Raw genomic sequence first — 25,472 nt, 5'->3', positions numbered from 1 at the left:
GCAGTGCAAGAGGGTAAATCTAAATATATTTTTTATTTGCTTGTCAAAATTTATCTGCCTCAGGCAAGATGAATCAGGTGATGCTGTAGTGAAAAACAACTCATACATCTCAACAGAGTGATACCACAAAAGGTTTTGCTCATGTTACATGTCAGGGCAGGTCAGGAAGGGATTTCTGTCTACTATAAGATGATGAAGGTTTCAGTTCCACAACTATCTTCCTTATTTTGATTTCCATATGGCTTATTCTCACAATATTTTAAATTACAATGTGTTCCCTTCCCATGCTACATGCACAGTACAATCTATCCTCCTTACCTTGTGAATGTTTTTTTTAAAAAAATTTATGAATAAAACTTATTAACATATAACATGCAATTTATTTATGTATGTATCTATCTATTTATTTATTTATATTGCCTGTTTCCCCTCTTTTACTACTACAAACACTAGACTGTCAGGTCTGTAAGAGCAGAGATTATTTTGTTTGGAAGGTGTGTGTATGTGTTTTCAATTGATGCATCCTGAGTACCTAGACCAGGGCCTGAAACATAGAAAGTGCCAATAAGTGTTTCTAGAATTAATCATTTAATGAAATCTTATAAATCATTAATAAAACTGGGCAGGTTAATAGAAAAATTGGTAAAAATTTGAACAGGAAATTCACAAGAAAGGAAACCCAAATGACTAATAAACCAAAAAAGACACTTTGCCTCATTTTCAATCAAATAAATTCAAATTAAAAGCATGATGAGATAATTATATATATATATACATATATATATATACATATATATATATATACATATATATATATATACATATATATATATATACAAGATTAGAATTTGCAACTTTGACCATCTAGGTGAAATGGCAAGAATACAAAGCAGTCTTTTATACACTTCTAGGGGGAGCATAAATTGGTACAAGTACTTTGGTGTGCCCTAGGAAAGTGGAATACATGAACATATTACTCCTAGGTGTACAGCAAAGGGGAATGTTTTACACATGTGCATCATGTATTATTATAAAAATATTCATAGCAGCACTATTCATAAAACAAACTTAAAAGATGGAGGCAATCCAAATGCTTTTCAACAGTAATTGGCTAAAAAATAGCGACAAATGTATAAAGTGGATTATTATCTAGCAGGGAAAAGGAATGAATCACAACTACACACAGATATCAGTGAGGTTGAAACATAAATATGTTGTTGAATCAAAGAAGCAAGTCACAGAAGAATCATGTACAATATCCATTTATATCGAGCTCAAGAAAAGGCAAAACAAAGTAATATATTGTTATAGTTGTGATCATAGGTAGTAAACTATTTTCTAAAATGTAAGGAAATAGTTGATAATCATCAAATTAATTTAGTGGTTACTTTTAGTGTGGAAGAAAATGATATTTAAGAAAATGCGGAGAGGAATTCTAAAGTACTTGCAATGTTCTGTTCTTAACTGGGGTGCTGAATACATAAGTATTCACTTGTAATTATTCTTAAACTGCTCTTGTGTATTTTATATGTTCTTTTTCTATAAAACAAATTTATTCTCATTACCTTCCCAGCACTTTGTTGTTATTACTCCATTTTTCTCCTAGTGCCCTCATATTGCCAGATGGTTTGGGTGCCAAAGTCAGAGTAGCAGTTTTGCAGTCCTTTAATTAATTACTTGCTGAATTCCCCCTTCTGGCTCTTGCTATTTTCTGCTACCTTTATCTTTTGTTATTCCAGGATTTTATTGGTGAAAATTTACTTTTTCATTGGCCACATCTTAAGCATGCATAAGTCTCAGTTTCTTTATCACATCTACTTTAATTTTCCAGAAATTCCTTATTATTTTGGCATGTGGACAGAAGTCTCCTCAGTGTCCTAGTACTGCTAAGAATTTATAACCCCCATTATTTTTTTTGGATTTTGAGGAAAAAGGGAGGTAATGATTATTTTCAGACATATTAATTTAGAAGCCTCCTATTGTCTTGGAGGAAAATTTTAAAACACTTTAGAATATCTTTACTTTCATTCTAAGATAATCTTTAAAAAGCAATGATTCTGAATTTTAGCTTTACATTTTTCCACCAACACAAATAATCCATTGAGGAGTCTGATTAGTAGTTAATGACATTTTAATGTGCTGTGAAAATTTTAACTCTGATTACACATTGTAATTACCTAGAAAAGTTTAAAAAATATTAGTGGCCAGGGTCCAACCCAGACAAATTAAGTCACAATTTCTATAGGTAAAGTCCTAGAATATCTATTTATTTTTTAAAAATGAAACAAAACAAAACTTTGCAGTTTATTTAATGTGCACTGGGATTGAAAACCACTAATCTAGTTGGTGAGATAAAATTTATGCAAAAAGATAATTATAAGATAAAATACCATTTGATCAGTATTTACAGTCCTCACTACATAAACCAGTAGGATTGGCTATTAATACTTATGCCAAAGACAGGCATTCCAACACTTCTGTTATGAGTCAATAACCCCTGTTCCCATCCTATATATCCAGGGAAGAAAAAGTATCTTTTGTTTCCATTCATTTGGACATCTAAGGTTTCTCTGTTCTCATGGGGCATTGGTTATTTGAAAGGAATCTGTGCTATGTACCTTACTATTGAATGAGATATTTTTCTCATATTTTTACGCCAAGATTAATTTTCTGGAGATTAGGTTTTACTCTTATTTGGACAAAATTCTTATAATTACCTTGGCTCTGGCTTACACACTTAAATTTTTCCATTCTAGAATTTCCAAATTGTGTTTATGCTCCTATAATCCAATTGGAATGGGTCTTCCCTTCAAACTCTAACTCAGGGATAAAAGCAGACTAAATAATTCTTACAGACTACTGATGGTCATTTCAGCTTTGCACCAAGTCCTTCTATTCCTTTTTTTGTCCTCTTTTGCTTCCAGCCTCTAATATAAGCCCTTCCAGGGGAGCAGCTGTGATTTGCCTCATTACAATGTAGTCAGCCTTTAAATTCAGCTCATAACTCACCTCCTTCAGTCCTTACCTGATGGTTTGGGCTTGGATTCCTAAACCCATGCTTAGTGACACCCCTGCCCTTTGACCTATCATTCACCTTGATTCTTCTGGTTTGATTCTCTACACAGAAGAGTAATTACTTCTCAGTCTCATCCCTCAAACCTTTTCTATGTTTTAGGATCTCTATAACCAACTTTGGCCCTCTAGGATCCAATCCGTGATACTGGCCTGCACTAGCAATGCCCTAACAAGACCACCTCTGATTCATCTCAGGGAGGGTAGTCTTCTCCTATTCTCTGAGAAAGGAGACTTGCTGCATAGAAGCCCCAGGAATTTCTTGCCCAAGCCTAGATGTGCCCCCTTTCACCAGCCATTTCCCCATTATTCTCCATTCTTAAAGAATGGATACCTTTCATACACTTCTCCTTATCATATTTACCTCTGTTTCATGAGCACCTCACATGTTAAATGTTTAGTAAACATTTGTCAAGCACACTACTGAATGAATGAATGAAAGAATGAATGATTTAGAGTAAGTGTCAACTCATGTTTACCTCCATATCCTACTCAATTTATATATCCTGTTCTTCTCCAGAGGTCAACTGTCAGGGTCAAGTGACATATTTTCTCTGAAAAGCCTCCTCCAACACTCGGAATGAACAGTACTTTGTTTACTTGTGCTTCATATTAGAGTTAGTTGCGTCAATATCTCCTTCACCAAACAGCAGTGACTCAGCAGAAATCATACCTTCGTTGTCTTTGTACTTCCTGGTTCTTGGTAAAAATACCTTGTATTCTTTTTGAATATAATCGATGTATATAAAATTGAATTTAAGGGTTAAATTATTTCTAAAATTCTTTCCTGCTTTATTTCTCATTGATTCAATAAACATTAATTAAATACCTCGACATCCTATCAAAAATATGCTTGACACCAGAAGTACCAAGATAAAAATGTCATGATCCTTTCTCTGGGGGAAATTCACAATAGAGTAGTAAAAACAGAAAAGAAAATACATGAGCCCCAATGTCCCAGGCCTTACCTGTCCGTAACTACATAATAAGATCACAATTCTTTTTCATACTCAAATCTCTGTCTCTATTTCTCTGTCTCTCTGTCTCTGTCTCTCCTATTAGATGCAGCCATCCCCTGCTAGCAATAGCTACTACCCCATCCACCCTTCTCTACTGTAAAAGAGGGAGCACTACTCAATTATGGGGGAATTGTTCTCCTCTTCATCACTTTTCCCACAGATAACCACAGGACTTCTCTAATTTTCTACATGTCATTGAGACCAGGCAATAACCATTAATAACATTTTACTGAATAATCAGATATAATGGAAGGACAGTACAACACATAGAATAACCACTATACAAGTGCAGAGCCATCCTAGAATCCTTTCTAGGCTGCTTTGTGATATCTTTCTGATATGTTTCTGTAAGGCTTAACCCTGTAAATTGATATGCTCTAGAACTCTCTTTGGCCAAGAATTTAGGTCATATTGAACTCACATCTAAGGCTCATTTACCTACAGCTTCATTTCTTGACACAAGACTCACTTTTTATAAAGATAATACCTTCATTCATTTGACAGATACATATTTAGTGCCTACTTCTAATATGTACCAGATACTGAATTAAACAGATGTCAGAGGTTCTCAAATAAGTTCTAGCAAAGTGGAACAACAAAGATAAAGCTCTTTTTCACTGTTAGCCAGAAGGTTAGAATGAAAAGGAGACCATCACTCTCTTTTCGTACCTACAGAGGATACAGCCACTTATGTTAGTTATGAAGAAAAAAATGGGCAAGAGACAGGAAAGTGAGGTGGGAATAAGGTTGAAATTAGTTAACAGTTCTCAGAAGTAGATGATCTAAGAGTGAAAAAGTCTGGGAAAATATACTCTGTGGAAGTATATTCTCCTTGTTTCATATCAACAAGGAGAAATGAAAGTTTAAGTAAGTCCAGAGAAATCTATTCTAAGGTTTTAGGTCTGGTGCTCATGTGTGTATGGACACATACAGACACACGACACAGTCCACTTTAGTCTTGGGGCTTACACCTCTGGTATAGAATTGCAAAAAAGATCTTAACACCTTACACAAACTAATTCTGTGTTCTCATGAGCTTGCATCCTATTGGTGATTAACAGTGGATATTTCAGTGCTCAGCAAGGACCACAACATTGTGGTCTGAGCCTGTGATCCTGAAAAGAAAATTTCTAAATACTGTCACCTGGTACACTTCTCAAAGTCTGTATTATCCTGGTCACTTCAGTATGTAAAGGAAGGAACAACACTATAACGGAGACTTTTCAAAGGGTGATTGGAGTTCAGACAAGAGATTCTAAATCTGCCTGGAGAGGTCAAGAAAGAATGTAGAGGAATTGTAATAGCTGACTTTGGTCTTGAAAGATTGATAAGACATTTTCTGGGCAAGGAAGGGGAGAAAGTCTATTTAGGAACAGAAAATGACATTATCAGACCTTTATTTTAGAAAGAAAATGTGAGGAATTATTTAGAAAAGGAAGTGACAGGATGTGGGAAGATAAATGAGACAGCTACTGGGCCAGTCCAAGGAAAAAGAGATAGGAGGCTTGAAGGAAAGCATTAGCAATGGCGATAGAGAGAAGTAAACAGATTTGAATGACGTTTCAGATATAGACTTGACAGGTTCTAGCTTAAGAGGGGGTTTTTAAAAGAGAAAACAAGCAAAGATGGAGCTGAGATGTACATGGGGATAAAAATTGAGAAGTAAAGCAGATTTAGATGTGTCAGAAGAAAGTAGTTCTGTTTTTAATGCCAAGGTACTGGTGGGATCCCCAAATAAGAGATGCAGTGGACTATACAGCTGGAATCATGGAAGAAAAATCAAGGTTAGAGATGAAGATATGGGAGTCACTGACATAGAGGTAATTGATGCGGGAGTCACTGACATAGAGGTAATTGATGCCACATCAGAAGTTGTTATTGTGTAAAGATAACTTATTGACTGAAAGGATAAGATGAGTACGTTGCAACTAAAAGAGAAAATTGAAGTGCATAAATAACAAAAAGCAATGACAATACAGAAGAGGTCCTTTGAAACAAGATTTGTCGCATGTTTCTTTCATCTCTGTGGGTTAATTTATAGAAGGGAATTTGAAGATTGCATCAAAATGCATGTTACTTTTGACTCTTGCAGGCCCTCTGCAATTCCTAATATAGGACATATCTGCACTTGTCCATTAGCCAGAGCCCCTCACCAAACTTGGAGCTTAATAGCCCTGCATTGATGTTATCCATCTGCCTGGTGATGCTGTCTTGTTTTTAAGAGGTAATTTTAATAACTCATGATTGCCAGTTAACAACTGAGCCGAATGTCACACCAGTATTTAACACATTTTATAGAAAAAATCTTCAAAAAATGTGGAAAGATGTAGTGGGGTCTATTAATATAAAATGAATAAAAGTGTGTTATTGAAGTCTATGACAATCAGCACGTCCTCATTTCATGGCAAATCACTAGTTCCTATCAGAGAAGATCACACATGCTATTCAATTAATACAGAATGAAAGGAAAGCTGTAAGAAATGAAACTATGCATTGATAGAGGATTCCAAAGTCCATATGAAATTTATACACTAGCACATCTTTATGAATGCTTATAATACTCTTTTTAAAACAGTTTATTCAGTATTTAAATATTTCTAGAGAAGTAACATGGTGTAATAAAAATAGCAAATGAATCAATAAGCTATAATGTTTGACTCAGAAGATCTGAGATCAAATGCAAATTTAAGGGCTTTGATGTTGGTAACTGCTTCCTAACCAGAGTGTCACAAATGCCTCACAGGTGTGTTACCACATTTTGATCCATATTAAAATTAATTTTCCCCAGTGATCTATACATGCTGACATTGTGATCTTTCAAATGAAATGCTGAGCTGAGTGGGTTTGCAATGCTTATGCAGACAGGGTCTCACTTCTAGGAGATAAGAGAATATCCAACCAACATTGAAAAAGTTGTGAATTATCTCACTGTACCCAGATTGTGATTTAGGTTTGTATCCAACCTGTTTCTCATGTTTAGGATGCCTCTTTCTGTGGTGTGATGGATAAATACTGAATATGTCATCAGATTTGGGTTTTTAGTCTGTTGTAATTTATGCATTACATAATAAAAAATCTTGGGGGATAATTTAACTGTTCTCTCCCCACTTTTTCTATATACAATATAGAGAGTGATATAGATTAAATGAAATCATCCTGGTGAAAATTTGCAATAAGAAATCACTCTGAAAAGGAAAAGTGTTCTATTAGCACGTTATTGTCATAGATCCACATTCCAGAAACATCCGTAACGTCTTCATGGTGATCCACATGATAATAATAGCAACAATGTTTAACACAAACATGGTAGCTACTCGATATTTGGCATTACTGTAAGTGATTTCTATATATTAACTAATTTAATCCTTACAACAACCCTATGATCTGAGTCCTATTATTTTCCCCATTTTACAGATTAATCATGGTAGATCAGTATTTGAACACCAAAACTCTGCTGCCAAAAGTTGTACACTTGACCCTGCTGCCTACTGTAAATCTATATGTGAGTAGCTGTATGAATTTCTATTGATAATGTGTGAACTCTATACTTGGTATATGCATCACTCTGACATTAGTTAAGAGCAATAAAGTTTAGGGTTTGCTGGTTTAAAAAGCAATGCATTTCAAAGGCCTAAATTGCTTTTGAGTGTAATTTCAGCTGAAGTGAAGTTAATTTTGACCTGGTCTAGAATGCATGCAACTTCAATGCAAACTGGAAAAAAAAAAAAAAAAAGTTGTTCACTATTATTTAAATTTATGTTGCTTCATTTTGTTGTAAATAATTTTAAAGAAGATGGCAAAAGCAAATATAATTGCTGGCAAGTGTTTCATTAAGAAATGAGGTTAGTAGCATACTGACACAAAATGGAGGAAACAACTAATATGCATTGAATGAACACAAACTGTCAGACTCTATGATTGGTTCCTTATACATATTGTAGTTTAGACCTCAACAAGAAAGTGAAGTATTTCACAGATCAAGAAAAACGGAACTAGAGATTAAGTTCGGAAGGGTGACAATTTGTTTATTACTGAAGGAAGATGGAAATACCTTAAAAGACAAAAAAGACCCCCTCTCTAGTCCACATTCACCTATTTAGTCTTCATTCAACAAATATTTACCAAACTCTTTCAGAATCTTATATTAAACTATGTCCTGTGACTATAGCTCTAATGACAGTATGCACAGTTTTGCTTTTCAGCAGCTTGTGGACAAATGGAACAAACAGAAATAAGAAGTCCACACTTTCCTGCCATAGGGATAAACCAGTGTGCTAGAGAATGTGTAGGAGGGAGGATTTATCCTGCCTTGGGCAAAGAGGAAATTTGTAGAAGATATATGCCAGATTTGGAGAGAAAGGTATTGGCCAGCATGAGATCAAAGGTGTCTGCAATTTTCTTTTTTTTTTCTGATGAGAATTTATTTTGACTTTGCTGGGATAGTTGCTGGTAGTTGTCTCCCTTTCTACATATTACCAAAGAAATTATTGAAATTGAATAAGTGAATTTGGCTCAAGCATGTTGAGCTACTTTCAAAGTGGGTCAAGGTCTCTAGGGAGAACTTGGAGAATATATTGTCTAAATAAATTCTATGGAGAAAGATATCACATAAAAGTGCCAGAGTTTTAATTTTTAAAATGAGCAACTTAATATCTTGAGCAGGGTTTAGTGGATTTAAAAGAACAGCCCACATTATTATTGCCAGCAGGGGACTAGCTAATTGGGAATCCATCATCCACAATAGAAAACACAGCTGGAACCCAATCACCTCATGGTGAACAAGAAAAGGATGTTCAAGAGGGGTGGAGAGAAATAAGACAATGTGTGTCCAGAGAGAGAAAGATGAGAAAAATAAGACACAGCTCCAAAGAAATTTTCAGCATCAAATCTTGGAAACAACTTATAAATCAGAGTTTCCCAAAGGTATGTAGTGATTACTCAAAACCCTTCGCCTCCATCTCCTCTCTGCCAATAGTCATAAGGTTTCAGCAAAGTCAAAACTGAAGTTTTTCTATTTGCCTCTGTGGAACCACTTTCCATCCTTCTTCATCCTGCCCTTGCCCCAGGAGGCTGAGCCATGTGCACTTGAACTTCATCAACAACCTCCCTTGCTTTCTGACTTTCAGGTAGGGTTTAGCACAGGACGATCTGGCAGCAGATTGGAAGGAGGAAGGGGAGAGAGGCTGGGGATTTTATCATCCCAGTTCCTTCCCAGCAGGGTTGTCATGGGTTGGCTGGGTCACTTAACAAAAGGTCTCACCTCTAGAGACAGCCCTCTGCACAAGTCCCCTCTGTGGGTGCTGGAGCCCACACAATCTCTTCACCTCTTCTGTCCTAAGAGTATAGGGAACTGAGTTGCTACTGAACCAGATACTGCACCATCCCTTGAGGTTCCCCTACACTTTCCCTACACCTTTTTAAATTGTCTTTTTATTAAATTTTCCTTGAATTCTCCTGATTTGAATGTGCCATCTGCTTCCTGCTGGGACTCAGATCATGAACAACAGTTCATAGCAGTAAACCAAAGCAGAACTCAATGAAAACAGATACACAGTTTGCTTGTATGCTTGTTTTTCCTGCTTTCCCTTGAAACATGGTATAACTTGAGAAAATCAGATGTGGATTAAATGAATATAGAAGCATGGAAGAAAGTTTAAGTGGACTTGGAACCTAAGTCCAAGAACCTAAATTTCTTGGCTTCTATTTCTTGCCACTATGATTTACTGGTAAGAATATTCACATTCTCTGGGACAATAATTTCTATGACTGGAAGAATAACTCAAAGTACAAAATGCACTGGGATGATAATGATTCATTCATTCATTCAGTAAATATTATGCGTTTACTTTGGGTAAGAATAAGAATTTAGACTAACACTAAATCTGGTGACTGAATTACTGGTTTTATTAAAATATTTCTATTATTTCTTACCTATAGTATAAACCCCTTTAAAAGGAATCCTTAAAAGGGAAATACTTGAGGCTTTGTTGTTATGAAGAAACCAACAATTGTCCTTCTCAGTTGTCTTTTCAAATAGTTATATTCATGAGGCTATCTTAAGAAAATACATACTTCTATATTAAGATGAAACCCAGAATTTCTAAGGTATAATTTAAAAAAAGAAAAATGTTCTGGTAACAGTAGTAAGCAAAGTGAGAGAATCACAAAAACTGTGAAAAGCAGGGCAACAGAGTAAGGGCCTTTTCCCCTCAAGGGATATTCCTTTCACAGAGAAACTGTGAACTTCTTGGTTTTATCTCATTGAAGAGCATCTCACAGATAGTAAAGACCTTTTTGTAATGAGGAGAATAAGTCTAATAAAACCTAATAAATAGGAGGAATCTCAAGATATTGATACCTACCAATATTTCACAGAGACCCTACCTAAAAATCAAATTTATTCCTGCCACCTTGTTATTCAGTGAATGTGCATCAGCAATGGCTCTTAAGTGCTATAGTGAAATAATGACCAAACATGGACCCTGGAGCAAGGCTAACAGGCTTCACAGCCTGGCTCTACTACCTTCTTACAATGTGAATTTAGGCAAATTACTAACTGTAGTAGATTGGGAGATGTTCCCTCCAGATCCCCTTTTGAGGAAGGACTAGATGTCCAACTGCAGAAGGTGTGGTTTAAAGATAACCTTTAGCTCTCAGCTCCTTCAGGGTCAGCTGCAAGCTGTGGGGTCCATTTTGCCTTTCCTGGGTCAATCTGTACCTGGTGACTGGGCAGGGAAGTGTTACAAAGGGCTGGCAATTCTTGCCCAACGTGGGACACTCTGATGGGTATTATTCGATTTAGAATTCCCTGCCAAGCTGGTGAAGACTTTGTCAAGTCTGCCTCCATAAGTCAACTTATTTTTCTGTTCAATCCTGCTACTTCCCTATTCCCTTCACTGGTGTTGATCTCTAATAAGTTTTTGACACTCTAAACTCTGTCTCAAGCTCTGCTTCTGGAGAACCTGATCCGTGACTGTACTGGAAGTGGTCTGAGAAAGCAAGCGGGATGATAATGGGGTTTTGGAGCCCGATTGCTAACACCTGGCTAACAATGAGGACCTCCCCCCACCAACCACCACCAATCAACGATGGAGAACAGGGGGCTCTGTCTCAAGGCAGTGGTCTATTAAAATATTCAGCAGTGGCAAAATAGGAGGGAATATAATGGATGGAAATGCACTAGCAGCTATAATATATGAGACAATTGAGATATATGGAGAAAATCATTGATATAAGAATAATAGGATTAGACAGTTATTGCTAAGCATCATTGATGCACTTCTGCAGGAGTTCTCAAACTCTAGTATGTGTCAGAATCACTAAGAGAGCTTGTTAAAACAAACTTCTTTTTCCCGACATTAGAGTTTGTGATTTGATCAGTCTGGGGTGGAGCCCAAGAAATTGCATTTCTAACAAGTTCCCAGGTGATGCTAATTCTGGTGGTCCACAAACACTCTTTAAGAACCTCTGCCCACAGAAAGATAATAAAGAGCTAAGGACAAGTTACAGGCAATTGAAAGCAAAAAATGAAAGCCAGAGGACCTCTTTGCTTCCAAACAAAGTAGTTCTCACTTCCTCCAGCCAGAGGAATTAATAGTCAGAATAGCTGAACTTCAAAGATGGTTAAACACTCAAGGAAGGCAGGTCATTATGCCAAGATCAGGTCCCTTGTTAGGAAAACCTGAAATCCTTACACTGGGAGCATCTGATGGGTGCCTTGAAGACTTTGCCCCTCTGAACTCCTCTGAACCTTCTGAGTCTGCAGTTGTGCCCCATCCCTTCCCATTAAGAGTTAGCACTTCCAACTCACCACCCTCACTCTTGTGGTAATACAGATGCAGAAGCCTCTTCCAGAGGCAACATGTGGCTCCCTCAGCACCTGTCTACATGTCTATAGCACACTCTTCCAGTTTATCAGAATCTAGCCCTAGTCAATGTCTTTGAGATATTTTGGAATTCTGCAAATTGTAACTGATGAGATGCAAACTCTGTCTAGTAGAGATTTAATTGACGTTCTCTTCTTCTCTATCAAAATAAACCCCCATAATTTTGGTACCTAGCTGATAAATCCTGTTACCTTGCTCAAATTGTCAATCCTTTCCAAATTTTCAATTATTCCAGTTTTATTGAATATCTGGATACAATTTCTCTGAACTCATTTTTCCAATTATTCACCTTCCTGCCTAACTTGGCATCAACAAAAACTATAACCCAACAGCCCAGAACCCTAGGGACTCTGGATTGCCTTGCAGCTGGTCCCTTTCCCCAGAATCTAAAGAAGACTATGAGCTAAAGCCCCAAGACTTGATGTAAACTTTGAAGGACTCACCCTCCCAGCTGACCATGCATGGACCGAATTCTCCTTGGGCAATCCAGTCTTCATCACTAATGGAGTCAGGCAAACTGTTCAGGTCATGCCTGACCTTATAGGAGAGGTAACCAAGACTATGGACTACATCACCTAGAGCATCAACATCCTAGCTTGAGAGCTTCAAGAAACTCAATGAGTTGTATTGCATGACCAGTTTTCCTCCACAGACTTCCTGGAATCCACTAGACTGGTTACTCTCAGGGTTCAATTCCTGGTACTTTATTTGAATACAAGCTTTTATGTGAATATTTTTCTTTATTATTTTAGGCATCTCTTTTTTAAGATACATGATATCCAGGACTCTAAAACAACTGATCTTTGTCATTACCTGGTTCCACTGGGTTTGCAGGGACACGATCAGCAAGAGTCCTTGAGAGACCATTTTTTAGATTCTGCTTCACCTCATTCAAGGTTTATTATTGCCTCACAGTTGTTCAGCTATGAATGATATTCATTCATTTCAAACTGACAATGTTGAACTTTACCTGAGTCCCATGCTCACAGAAAACAACAACAGTTAAGAAACATCCTCAACTTTTTGTTTTCCAAAATCCTCCCACCATTCTGTGTTTTGAGAAATGGCTAATCTCAAAAGGAACACCCTGCTCTCCCATATTCTGAGATAAGACCAACCTCCACCCTTCCTCAGTGATGATCTTGTTTTATAAAACCAAGTTTTCTCCCTCTTATTTGAGACATTTCTCATTAATGAATGTTCTCCCTATTAGGATAGGCTTAACAAAACCATTTCCTTAATTGTCCATTGCATTTTGTCTTTGCACCTGCTTTTTCTTTCCTCTACTTTTCACATGTTGTCCCCCAAACCCTATTTCAGTGTCTGCCCTTGAGGAAGCCACACTATGATACTAATTTCTGTGTTTCAATTCCCTCACCTATAAATAGGTATAATAGTAGTACCTGTCCTTACTCATCGATTTTTTTTTTTTTTTCAGTACGCGGGCCTCTCACTGTTGTGGCCTCTCCTGTTGTGGAGCAAGGCTCCGGACGCACAGGCTCAGCGGCCATGGCTCACGGGCCCAGCTGCTCCGCGGCATGTGGGATCTTCCCGGACCGGGGCACAAACCCGTGTCCCCTGCATCGGCAGGCAGGCTCTCAACCACTGCGCCACCAGGGAAGGCCTCACCGACTTTTTTGTGTGAGAATTTCTGCTATGGAATGACCTTTTACACCAATATTAATGTGTTGAAGCACTAATGTGTTTGTGACTGTGTTTGGAGTTAGAGAGTTTAGGGCACGATTAAGGTTAGATTAGGTCATAAGTGTGGGGCTCTAATCTGATAGGATTGATGGCCTTCAGGCACACACAAAGAGGTCATGTGAACACACAGCAAGATGGTGGCCACCTACAAGCCAAGAAAAGAGGCTTTCGAATGAAACCAATTTTTCAGCACCTTGATCTTAGACTTTTCAACCTCCAGGACTGTGAGAAATAAATTTCTATTGTCTAAGCCACCTAGTCTATGGGATTTTGTTTTGGTAGTCTGAACAGACTAGTAAAATCTCTTAATTTAATACATATAAAGTACTTAAAATTATGTCTAGCACATAATAAGTACTAAATAAATGTTAGCTACTAGCATCATTGAAAAATATGCAATGGGAGAAGGTATAAAAGTCACTTAGGAACTATGCAAAATCTCTCTACACCCCTCTGCTTCTACACACCACTAATTAATCACATGGACCATGTCCCTTACCTTAGAGCAAAAACATAGGTAAAACACCTTTGATCAACTAGAAGTAGTAAAGGCTTACTAACAGGGCATGCAGCTCTCTCCATGATATAGCTGCTGCCTGCCTTCCCACCTTCATCCTCCCCTTGTCCCTACCACAATCTGCCCTCTCATAATTACAAAGGATTTTCAGTTTTTTACACACATGTCAGGATCTTGGTTCATGCCTTCATGATGCTAGAAATGATTCCCTGCCTATTTTTAGGGGTCCACTAAATCCTACTTTCTTTCAGATTCACTTTATAAAATCTTTTGCACCCTGCTCCTGCCCAGACAGAAGCACATACACTCATACACACTGGGCAAAAAACTGAAGTACTTTTTTGTGTTTCTACAGCACCCTAGGTATATTTCCAACATTGCATTTGGCATATTGTAAATGGTATTGAAATTTCTTATTTATGTGTATTTCTTCCTCACCATACCATTAGTTTCTAGAGAGCAGGAAATAGTTTGCATTTGTGGTGCTTTGTATACTGATGATACCCAATAAATATATTTTGAATTATTGCACTTAAGTGTAGGGTGGTCTATGCACTTTTAAATAGCTAAGTATTTCACAGATCTTATATTTTTTTTATTCCAAAACTACTGGTGGTGAGATCAAGAACATCCACAGGTGCGTACATACATGCGTGGACACACACACACACACACTTTATATTATTTATTTTCAAAAATATTTCTTGCATTTTTGTTAAAAATCCAGGCATGGAGCTGCTATAAGTCTACATGTTCTTTTTAGTAATACATAATCTCTAAAAATTAAACATTTTAGCACTTTAAACAGATAATTCTAAATGTTGAAGGAATAATGTGTAGGTTTAATTTTATTAATTACATACATGAAAATGTACCAATGGGCTGGGGGAGGAGAAAACAAAGATATCTTTCTTTACCTTATGAAGTGGAATTTCAGAGGCCAAATATTACTGAAGGAATTTTAAGGCTAAAATGTTGATATTATCCTAAGAGGAGCCACAATTAAAGCATATGTCACAATTTTATCTCTTAACCTTCCTTTAAAATAAATAAAATTCTCACAGCAAACAGAATCGATTTCCTTATTTAATGTTTCCTGACTGAGTTTTTAATCTGTGACAGGTAATACATGAAGGGGTGTGTTATAGCTATAAATCAGGTAGGAGTTTAAACTCCAGTAGAGAAGATAGGCAGGTAAACATTAATTAGAATTCAGGGAGACAAGTGCTAAGAGATAAAGTATGGGATGCTACCAGTGCATATGCTAAGATTACTTCCCCTCATCATGGGGACCAGGAATGGAAAAGGATGGGTGGAGAGAATGCTGTTTCCAGAGTGTTCCTCCTTTGCCTCAACTGTCTCTTGCCCTTGCTGTTAGGTTATCTTCTTTTAGATCCTAATTTACTTTCTCTTCATATATTTGTATTCTAAACCTTCAATGAGTTCACAAAATTCCCACGGTCATGAGGAAAATTTCCCCTTCAATTCCTGGCAGCCCTAAAACCTCTGCACAGAGTGGGTGCTCAATAAATGCCACCAACCAACACTAACCAGTAATCACCTCTTGCCCACATTTTCCCAGAATCTTGCCACATGACTAACTAGGTGGCATAACCACTGGCTTACACTCAAAGCTGCCTGGGAGGGCATAGGGGGAACCATTCCAGAGCTTCTCAGCAGTACCATCATTGTTAATAAGATTTACAGAGGTAATCTGCCTGGCAAAGTAGAGAAACCCTGCCATTAAAATAGAAAGGGCAACACCTTCAGAACAGAACAAAGTCAACTGTTTTACCTTCTAAGACATGAACATGATAATGTCACTGTTTCTTTAAGGTGCCTGGATTGCTAATAAATATGCAGGTGCCATTCAGAGAGACACAGATGGGCAGACTATTAGAATGTTTATATTCTATTGCTTGAGAGTAAAATAGGCTTTCTCCCTTCATCCTTTTTTTCAGAACTATATTCTTATAACTGTATCCAAGGGTCAGGTCTCTGGAAGTTCAGTAAAGCATAGAAGCAAAAAAGTCAAGAGATCTAAGTAATAGTGAGTAGTTTCCAAGAGGTCTGAAACTAGGACACCTGAAAAGGGGTAACGAAGTACTGCTGGAAATGAAAGTAGTGGTAAGAACTGAGGAACTTGCATACTTTGCCAAAGAATTTTGATCTTCCTGTAGGTCCTGTGTTTTCTGAAAGATTTTAAGTAGGGGAGAGTCCTGGATGGAGATGTGCTTCTGGAAGGTTAAACTAGAGTGAACGTGTTGGAATGACTCTAGATCCTCATTATTATTATTATTATTTCTTAATATGAATTTTCTCTGAAAAATCACTTACCCTATAAACTCTAACTACAGTCAGATTATATTAATCTCCTCCTCAGAGTTCATTGCTGTATGGGAGGTGTGTGGTGACTTATGGTAGAAGGTGATTCTGTTTAACATCAGCAGTAGCAATGTATCAGAAGAAAAGCTGAAGTATCAGGACCCAGAGAGAGCAAGAGTCAGAGCAGTGATAGAGATCTGAGAATCAGGACTTATCTAGAACTCTACATTTGAATTACTCAGCTCCAATCATAATCAGTCCCTGTAAGGCTCTGCCCAAAATGTACATTTCTAGGCCAGGGCACCTGGTTTTAATTTGAGTTGCATGACTACTACTGAGGTTAGCAGATGGGCTCTCATGACTAAAAATCTAACAGAATGCCATGGCATAGGGAACAAATGTTGCACAAACAAAACTCATGGAAAACAATGAAAACTACAGAGCAAAACAAATGCCAGGTCCACTACAAGAACATCCCAACACAACAAAGTTCACAGTCTTTAGCAGGACAATCAAGGCTCTCCATGAGAAGTCCCTATCCTACCTTTCAAATCTTATTTGTTAGTCTTAGTATATCCATCCTTACATAAAATAATTCAAACCCATCAGATTACTTACTGCTTAAACTTGCCACGTGTTTTCACAAAAGACTTGTATTTGATTGTAATACTCTCTCAATCTTTATTGTCCACCTTTCCATTCTCTAAAACCAAAATCTTACTCATCCTTACCAGCTTAATTTAAATATTATTTCCACAATCAGCTGTGCTCAAATGACACTTTACTTGTATCTCTACTATGTCACTTATTTTCTTTTGCCTTGTGATAATTTATTAATAATGCTATTATTATAAGCAACTAACAACTGTAGAGAAGCTTACAATTTGAAAGAATTATTACATATATTATTTCATTTGACCCTGGTAGTGCTCTGTTTGATCGTACTCTATCTTTTATAGGTTAAGAAATGTTAGCTAGAAAGACAGCCTAACTCATTCATCTAGTAACTAGCAAGGTTTTATCTAAATCCAAACTCTTGTAGTTCATTCTTCCTTAGGTTATTTGAATGTATGCTCAAGATTTCAAGTTCCAAAGGCAGAGGCTTTTGTCTCTGTCTGCCATGGTGACTACTAAAGGTTGGCAATAGCAGGTGATCTTATTGATGTGTGCTTAATAAAAGAATGAAGGAATAAAATGTTAACATTTATTATCAAATTTTAAGTAGTTCTGGATTCAGAAAAAAAGAGATCAATGAAGGCTAGATAGTGAAATGAGCCTTCCTCTTACAGGTAAGATTTGACCTCTAAAATTAGTATTTGGAAAGACAGGAAAATGGTAATGAGAATCCATGATAGCAGAAGTCTGTGGGCTGAGCCTTTTTCATTATCTGGAATGGTACATTTTCTTTGATGTTTAGCTTACAAAGACAAAATCTTTTCCAATGGGATGCTGAACTGTTTATGGGATGAGAGGAATACGAGGCAAGGATGCCCTAAACAGTGATTTATTGTCCACTCCCCTACCCTCCTTATCAGGTTGATTCATCAGGCAGCTGTCAGGTCTAGCTCTGTGATCTGTGACAGACTTTAAGCTTCAGGCTTCCTCAGGCAAATTAAATTTGACATTCAATTTAAAATCTGGGATATAGTTTGACCAACTCTAACTGTAAGGGTGAATATAGCAAAAGGCATTCTGTTTAACCTGGGGGTTCCTACAGCTTCCTGGACCTTATCCACAATAATAGAGCATTTAATTTATATGTCACAGAATTATACGCTTTTAGAACAGAAGTCTTACAAATGCTTGAAGGAAAAGTGTATCTTGCAATTCTTGTAACATTCATGGTGACTAACGTCTTACCTTACTGTGGGGGATCTTGTGTATAACAGCTAGCGTCCAGGATTTTGACCTGACATAGAGATTTATTTCATGTGTAACTCTGCTACTGATGTCCTGTGTGAAACTTAAATTAACGTATTTTAAGTTTCAGGTTCCCTCACTCTAAAATGAGACTAATACCTACCTCGTAAGTTATTGTAAATATTCGCCAAACTAGCATATATTTTATGCTCTGCACACAGTAAGCACTTAAAACATGTTGGGTCCACTTCATTTATACATAGGTGCTCAATAAATATTTAGTAAATTGGGTTAAAATGATTTGTCCAATGGCATAGAAATGCAATCCTGTACTAATCTGTGATGTGATTCCTCCTGGAAGCGGACATTGAGGTGGAGTGTGAAAACTTTATTGAGCAGAGAAATCCTTATGATCATAAAGCAGATCTGAAACCAGTGAAAGGAAAGGAGAAGAGAAGTGAGATTGGGCAGGGAAAGGCTCCGCTTCGAGCAGATCTGACAGTGTCAGCCAACCCACAGGACAGTTCTAGAACAAAGATGGTGTGTAAGAGGATTCCAGGTTTGGAGGAATGACGCTCAATTATTGGCAGAGTGCTGCCTGGGAAGAGTGCGGGCTTGGCTCAAAACGTGAGGCAACTCCAGAAGGTGCTAAGAGCTGAAGGCTACCAGCTAACTACTTCCTTGCAGCTGAATGACAAGTTCTTTCTTGAAGGGAAATCTGAGTGGCACAACCCAACGCTGCCACAAGTAGTGGCATAGTGTTCAATTAGATCTAAGAGCAGTTATAACCTTTAAAGGTTCATATAATTCAAAGCTAAAAAAGACTTGGTAACTAAAAGATAAATTTTTAAAAAATGGAATGAAAATTTTGATGTATATGTTCAAACTGTCCAGAAGAGTATGGGACTGAAGAAGCAAAAATCCCTATATTTCAAGACTCAATCAGATCAGAAAAACCTGTAAAAAAAAATCTTGGATGAATATTAATGTATAGACAGAGAAAAAATGAGAACATAGGAGACAAAAAGAAAAAAGTTAACTCAATTATTTTTTTTCTAATGGTGATGTAATATAAAGAAGACAGCATGATCTAGGAAGTCAGATAAACTGTGAGTTCATTCCCAGTTCTGGTAATTGCTAGGTGTTCAACCTTGGGCAAGTTATTCAATAACTCTGAGCAAGTTTAGTTATACAACCCATTCAGCCAATCATACATCAAATATTTAATGAATGTCTACTATATTTGACATTATAGATGCTAGAGTCTGCTATGTTAAATAAAGCAGGTATGATTCCTCATATTAAACACGTAATCACACAAAGAAAATTCTGAGTGTAAGTTTTGATAATTATAAAGAAAGGAAACGAATAACACAGGAGGTTATGAGAGAATAGAATTGAGATGGGGCACTAGGACTGGGAGGTGAGGAAAGATTTTATTTGTGGGAATGGCAATTAAATTGAACTTGGAGGGTGAAAATGCTTAAGTCAGATTAAAAATGTGGAGAATCTACTTTTCCAGAAAGAGGCAAAAGTATGTTTGAAGATCTTAAAGCAGAAGGAGGAAGCCATGTTTCAGGAATTGAAAGCACACAGTATGACCAGGAGTAGAGAGACATGAGATGGGGCATAGGCATGAAGGAGAGAAAATGGTAGTGCTCTTATCTGACTGCTTGTATTGTCTCTGTGAAGGTCAAGGTAAGTTCATCAATAGAGAGAGGTTTATAGTGACTAGAAATAAAATTAGTAACAACAGGAAAATAAGCTTACTGAGAAACATAGTAAGATTGCTGATAGGTATTTTGTGGCCGTTGGAATTGACAATTACAAGTTTATACTGATACCAAGCTTCCCAGTTGTGTGATTTTCTTCCCCAACATTGAGCTGTTTATTTGAAGTAGAAAGAAGTCCAGCAGTTAAGTAATGAACAATTAAGTAAGAACTAAAACCTATGTACTGTTCTTTTTCGATGTTGATCAACTCTGGTATAAAGATTACTTTCCTGATTCTGTGTTAAAAAATACTAGGACCAAACAAACAAAAAACCCCCAAACAAAACTAACTTAGCTCCATGTTTCAAGAAATATTTGCTCTTGGAAGATATAACTTTGAAACAACCAAAATAGCTTATTTATCAAGACTAGCAGCTTGCTTATCAATAATTACTTCAAGATCCTCATATCACTGTGTCAAACAACCCAAAACTAACATGTCATAAATTCTGCCTTTCCCAGTTACTTCCCCATATTTTAACCCTTGCCTTAAAATAACCTACTACAAGCATACAACCCCATAAATATTTTTCCTGACTTCTCTCTTCTGAGTTATTACTTAAACCTTGTCAAAATGGTATTCTTCTTACTTCAGTAACCTAAATAAGCTTAGTTTTGCTCAACCAACAGGTGTTTCTTGTGGTCTTTTTAAGGAGTCGGCAGCCAACACAAGATTGGGAGTTTTTCAAAGAGAGGCGATACATGTAAAAGAATTGAGGATACTTGCAAAAGAGTGATGTTGTGATGGACCACTGAGTTTAAAATGGAAGAGAAAGAAAATGAAGACGGTAGTGAACTAAATGCAGCGTTTCTCAACTGGAACTACTGACATGAGACTGCATAATTCTTTGTCATGGGCACTGTTCCGTATAGGATAGTTAGCGGCTGCCTGGCCTCTCCATCCACTAGATAGCAATGTTACATCACCAGTGGTGAAAACCAAAGTGTTTCCAAACATTGTCATTCTCTTGGGGGCAAAATTGCCTCCAGTTGGAGATCACTGAACTAGAAAGAAAATGCAGGAGTCAATTTATTGATTACCTATATGATGCCAAAGAACAATTTTGGTGGGAATACTTGGGTAAATAAGTGGGGAAAATAGGTGAGTGTGATGGGGGAGGAAAATGTTTGAATTAGTTATTTCCAAGAAAGTGCAGTTCCAGTCTCTGTTATCTTTCAGGATGTGGCCAAGGGGATTGTGTGAGTAATATGCAGCAGAGTAAGAGAACACTATATATGAAGAGTACAGATTTAATGGGAAGGTTAAATATGGGAATGTATATAAAGTAATCATTCAGAGGTTGTCACAGGTGAATAGTCAAAAACTCTGGTTTTCATCCCTATTTATTTTTGGCAAGAGTGGCTAAAATGCAGAAAAGGAGCTGAAATTTTATATGTAAACATGTCCCTGATTGAGTAAAAACACAAAGGAAGTGATATAGATAAAATGAGTCTCCAGTTAATAACAGAAATGTATTGTAAAAAGCTTCCATCTTCTTATCTAGGACTCATCTCTGATTTCAGTCTTTCTTTTCTTCAATCCCAGACCTAGAGTTCTAGACCATATTATGCTGACTAGGTCACCAGCGCATTTTGGCTTATAGAAATATTTTTGAATAAATCCCCACTATTACTTTAAAGCCACAATTTCAATTACAAAGGCAGATTTGAATAAAGGCAATCTGGGATTAGACCACAGTGATTGAAAGCAAAGCTTTTAACCCTCTACACCTACCCTAGTGGCTAGCTTCTTGATTGGGAGGGATCAAGCAAGGCAGTCAGTCTCTTTCACTAGACTCACTGTTGGCTGTCTTTTTGCAGCTAAAGTGGAATCTCAGTGAGGAGTGTGCATTGTGACCCAAATGGATATTTTTCCTTAATTATAGGGGATATTTTTCCTGAGCTTGACCCTCAATAATGCCAGTAGAATTATACCATTTCAGTTGTGACATCACAGAGGTAGGCAACTATTTTCTCCAAAAATGTTTGCTTATGTTTCAGAGAAAAAATGTTATAGAAACTTTAATGGCATGTGTCCTTTTACAGAATCAAGAGGAAAAAATATCTTGGAAAAAGACTTTCTTCCCTGGTCTTGGTCTGTCTAGCACAACTACCTGAAACTCTCCCTCTTTTTCTAAAATGAACATTCTCTTTTTCCTCAAAGACTGCATACTTTAAAAGGTTTTTTTTTTTTTTTTCCAAGAAAAGGAGGCTAAGGCCTTGAAAACAGACCCAATTTACTAGGCATCAGTAAAATATATTTAGAACCTCAACTTCAGGCCTAGAAGTTTGGAGAAAATAGATTCTTCACAAGTTCTTACCTGAAATGGATTTCTTGATTAAAACCATAGATTTCCCAGGATTTAAAGTAAAGATAATAGAAGAAAACAGACTCTTTCCCCATGCTTAAATCCCCACTTAAAATATCCTGACTTAAAATTTCATCATCTACTCATTTACTGCTTTGGGTTTTATAGAGAAAGTCAAAGGAAACAAATAATATAAATATAAGGAGCATCATGTTTCATTCATGCAATAATACAAATCACAGACCACAGGCTTGAGTGTGTAAGAAATGTGACTTCTCTTATTTTTCCTATTTCAAGCCACCATTTATCCAAGTACTAGAAACTTAACCTCAATCAATTTAGAGTCACCTCAATCATTTCAGTGCTCTGGTTCTTCTCTTTGAAGTTGTGTTCAGGGTCTTATGAGACTTATGGAGCACAAAAGTATGAATATTGCCACTCGTCCTTTGTCACTACCATCTGCACTGGCATTTGTGAAGATGCCTTTGTTCCCACTTGCCCTTCAGTCATCACATGTCAGCCACTATGGTGCTCACTTCATATATTACTGCCAGGTATCTACAGGTCAGAATCTCTCAGCTAGCCTTGTATTCTGTTACATTTTTGGGTGTAACCAAAAAACTGGAAACTCTAGAATTACTCAGGTCAATCTCCCTAAAAATCCACTGCAAGCATCTTTAGTCTATGCCTCTTGCTATATATCAAAATAAGTCTAAAGAGGCTTTCCATATTTTTAGGTCCTCCCTGGTGGGTGAGCCTAAAGTTGACTCTGTTCTTTGATCCCCCAAACTTACTCATGTTTTCTACTATGTATGCCCCTTGTCTCTCTTCCAATAGGTGGCTTTTGAAGGAAGTCTGTGGTCATGATTTTATTGCCAGAGCTGCTCCAGGTCTTTGCTCAAAACTCTCCAACTCTCACCTTTAGCAGGAGTTAACACAAATTTTTAAGTTAAAGGGTCCAGAGATATGAAAGGAAGCTACAAACAAACAAACAAAAACCCTGATGGAACAAACTGGGACCAAGGTGGCAACAGAGCTCACCTCCAACAGACCATGAGATTCATTATATGCTGATTTTACTACATATTAGCATATTAAATGACACACCTACCAGTGACCATGATCAGACATTAAGAACCAAAAAGAAATAAAAAGGGGGTGGCACCCACTCCCTCAAAAAGCCCTACCTCTTCCCTGGTAGAGCAATGCATATGCCTCCCCATCATCATCTTCACTCTCTCTCCCTTTGTCTTTTTACTCTTTAAATTTACATCCCTCTCATCACATGGGTGAGAAGTTGACCTGTGAACTCAGTTCCTGCTTCTTTATTCTTTGGACACTGATTAAAGTTTGTGCTGTGTCAATCTCAACTTTGGTTTTATTATTTTGCTGCTCAAGCCCATACAGAAAAAATAACCCTTCCCCACTGAGGCAGAGAGCCTGGGTCTGGCTAGGGTCTGAGCAGGGTCCATATGACTTAATTCAGTAACATTATGACTGGATTTATTTTTTTAACTTATTATTTTGAAATAATTATAGGCAAGAAATAAAATGGAAAAGCTGTTCTTCCCACTTGCCACTGAGTTGAGTCTTCAGATGAGACCATGGTCCCAGCCAACTGCTTTGTTAGGGGACAGTTGGCCAGGCATGATGATAACCACTTGCATGAGTTGTCTCACAACAGGAGGTCCCAACAAGGAGCATGGTGCTGCCACCAAAAACTAACTAGGAGAATTTGGAAGGGGCCAAAAGGAGGGAGGAGATGCCAGCCCACAATATTGTCCTACCAACATCTCAGAATCCTTCATGTTGGAAGCCATCTTGGCTGAGAGATGTGCACATCACCAGGAAGGACCCTGAGTCAGACCAAGTATGGGCACAGGCAAGATGATTGGCCAGAGAAAACCTGGAAATTAACCCCATCACCATAAAACCTGAGACTGTGAGCCATGAAGGCAAAGCATTTCTCCTGGGTTCCCTTACCCTACTGTTCTCTGACTGGGCACCCCTTCCCAATAACATCTTTTGCTTTGTCAGTAGGTGTGTGTCCTCAGACAATTCATTTCCAAGTGTTAGACAAGAGCCCATTCTTGGGCCCTGGAAGGGATCCCCCTTTCTGCAACAGCTTGACTGAAATCTCTTGAGAGACCTTGAGCCAAAAACATACGACTAAGTCCCACCAGATTCTTGACACATAAAAATTGTGAGATAATAAATATTTGCTAATTTAAATTGCAAACTTGTGGAGTAAACTATCTTTCTCCTATACTCCTGAGATACCTTTTCCTCTACCTCTATAAAGTATTTAACAGAAATCTGTTGGGCTGACCATAGTGCATGCATTGTTCTAAGTACTTCTGAAACAGGAGGGAAAGGGGCAGGGCACAACCTTTAAAAGAATGACATAGCCATAGGACATGATGAAAACTGGTTATTACCAACTAGGTCCAAGATGACAGAGATTCAACTTCCAGTAGACCATGAGCCTCATTATACAATCATTGTAATACATTAGCTAAATGGCAAATGCATCAGCACCATGACAGTTCTGAGGCCAACAATAAAAGGTCAAAAAGTGGGTGGTGGCCCAATTCCTGGAAATCTCTGCCCTTTCCCTGAAATAATTAGAATAATCCTCACACTCATTGGCCTATGAAATCACCCAGCCCATAAAAACAAACCACACCATATTTCAGGGCCTCTCGCCTTCTGAGATGGTCCACACTCTGTGGACTTTATTTCTCTCTAAATAAATCCACTTCTTACCTATCAATTTGTCTCTCGCTGAATTCTTCCTGCAATGAGACATCAAGAACTTGAGCTTCATTAAGTCTTGAGACCAGGTGTGTGATCTCAATTAAAAAACCATAGCTTCAAGTCCCAATCTGAGTTACACAGTTTCCCTTTAATATGTTAATTTACTTAATCCTTTCACAACAAGTCCAAGAGGTGGTGTATTTTTTCCTGTGGCTGCCCTAACTAAGTACCACATTTGGGTGACAAAACAA

This window comes from Delphinapterus leucas, chromosome 19 (assembly GCF_059928025.1).
Source record: "Delphinapterus leucas isolate spDelLeu-1000000601 "Yukka" chromosome 19, BTC_Dleu_Yukka2, whole genome shotgun sequence".
NCBI lineage: Eukaryota > Metazoa > Chordata > Mammalia > Artiodactyla > Monodontidae > Delphinapterus > Delphinapterus leucas.
The sequence above is the reverse complement of the archived record's forward strand: the minus strand, read 5'-3'. Positions refer to the sequence as shown.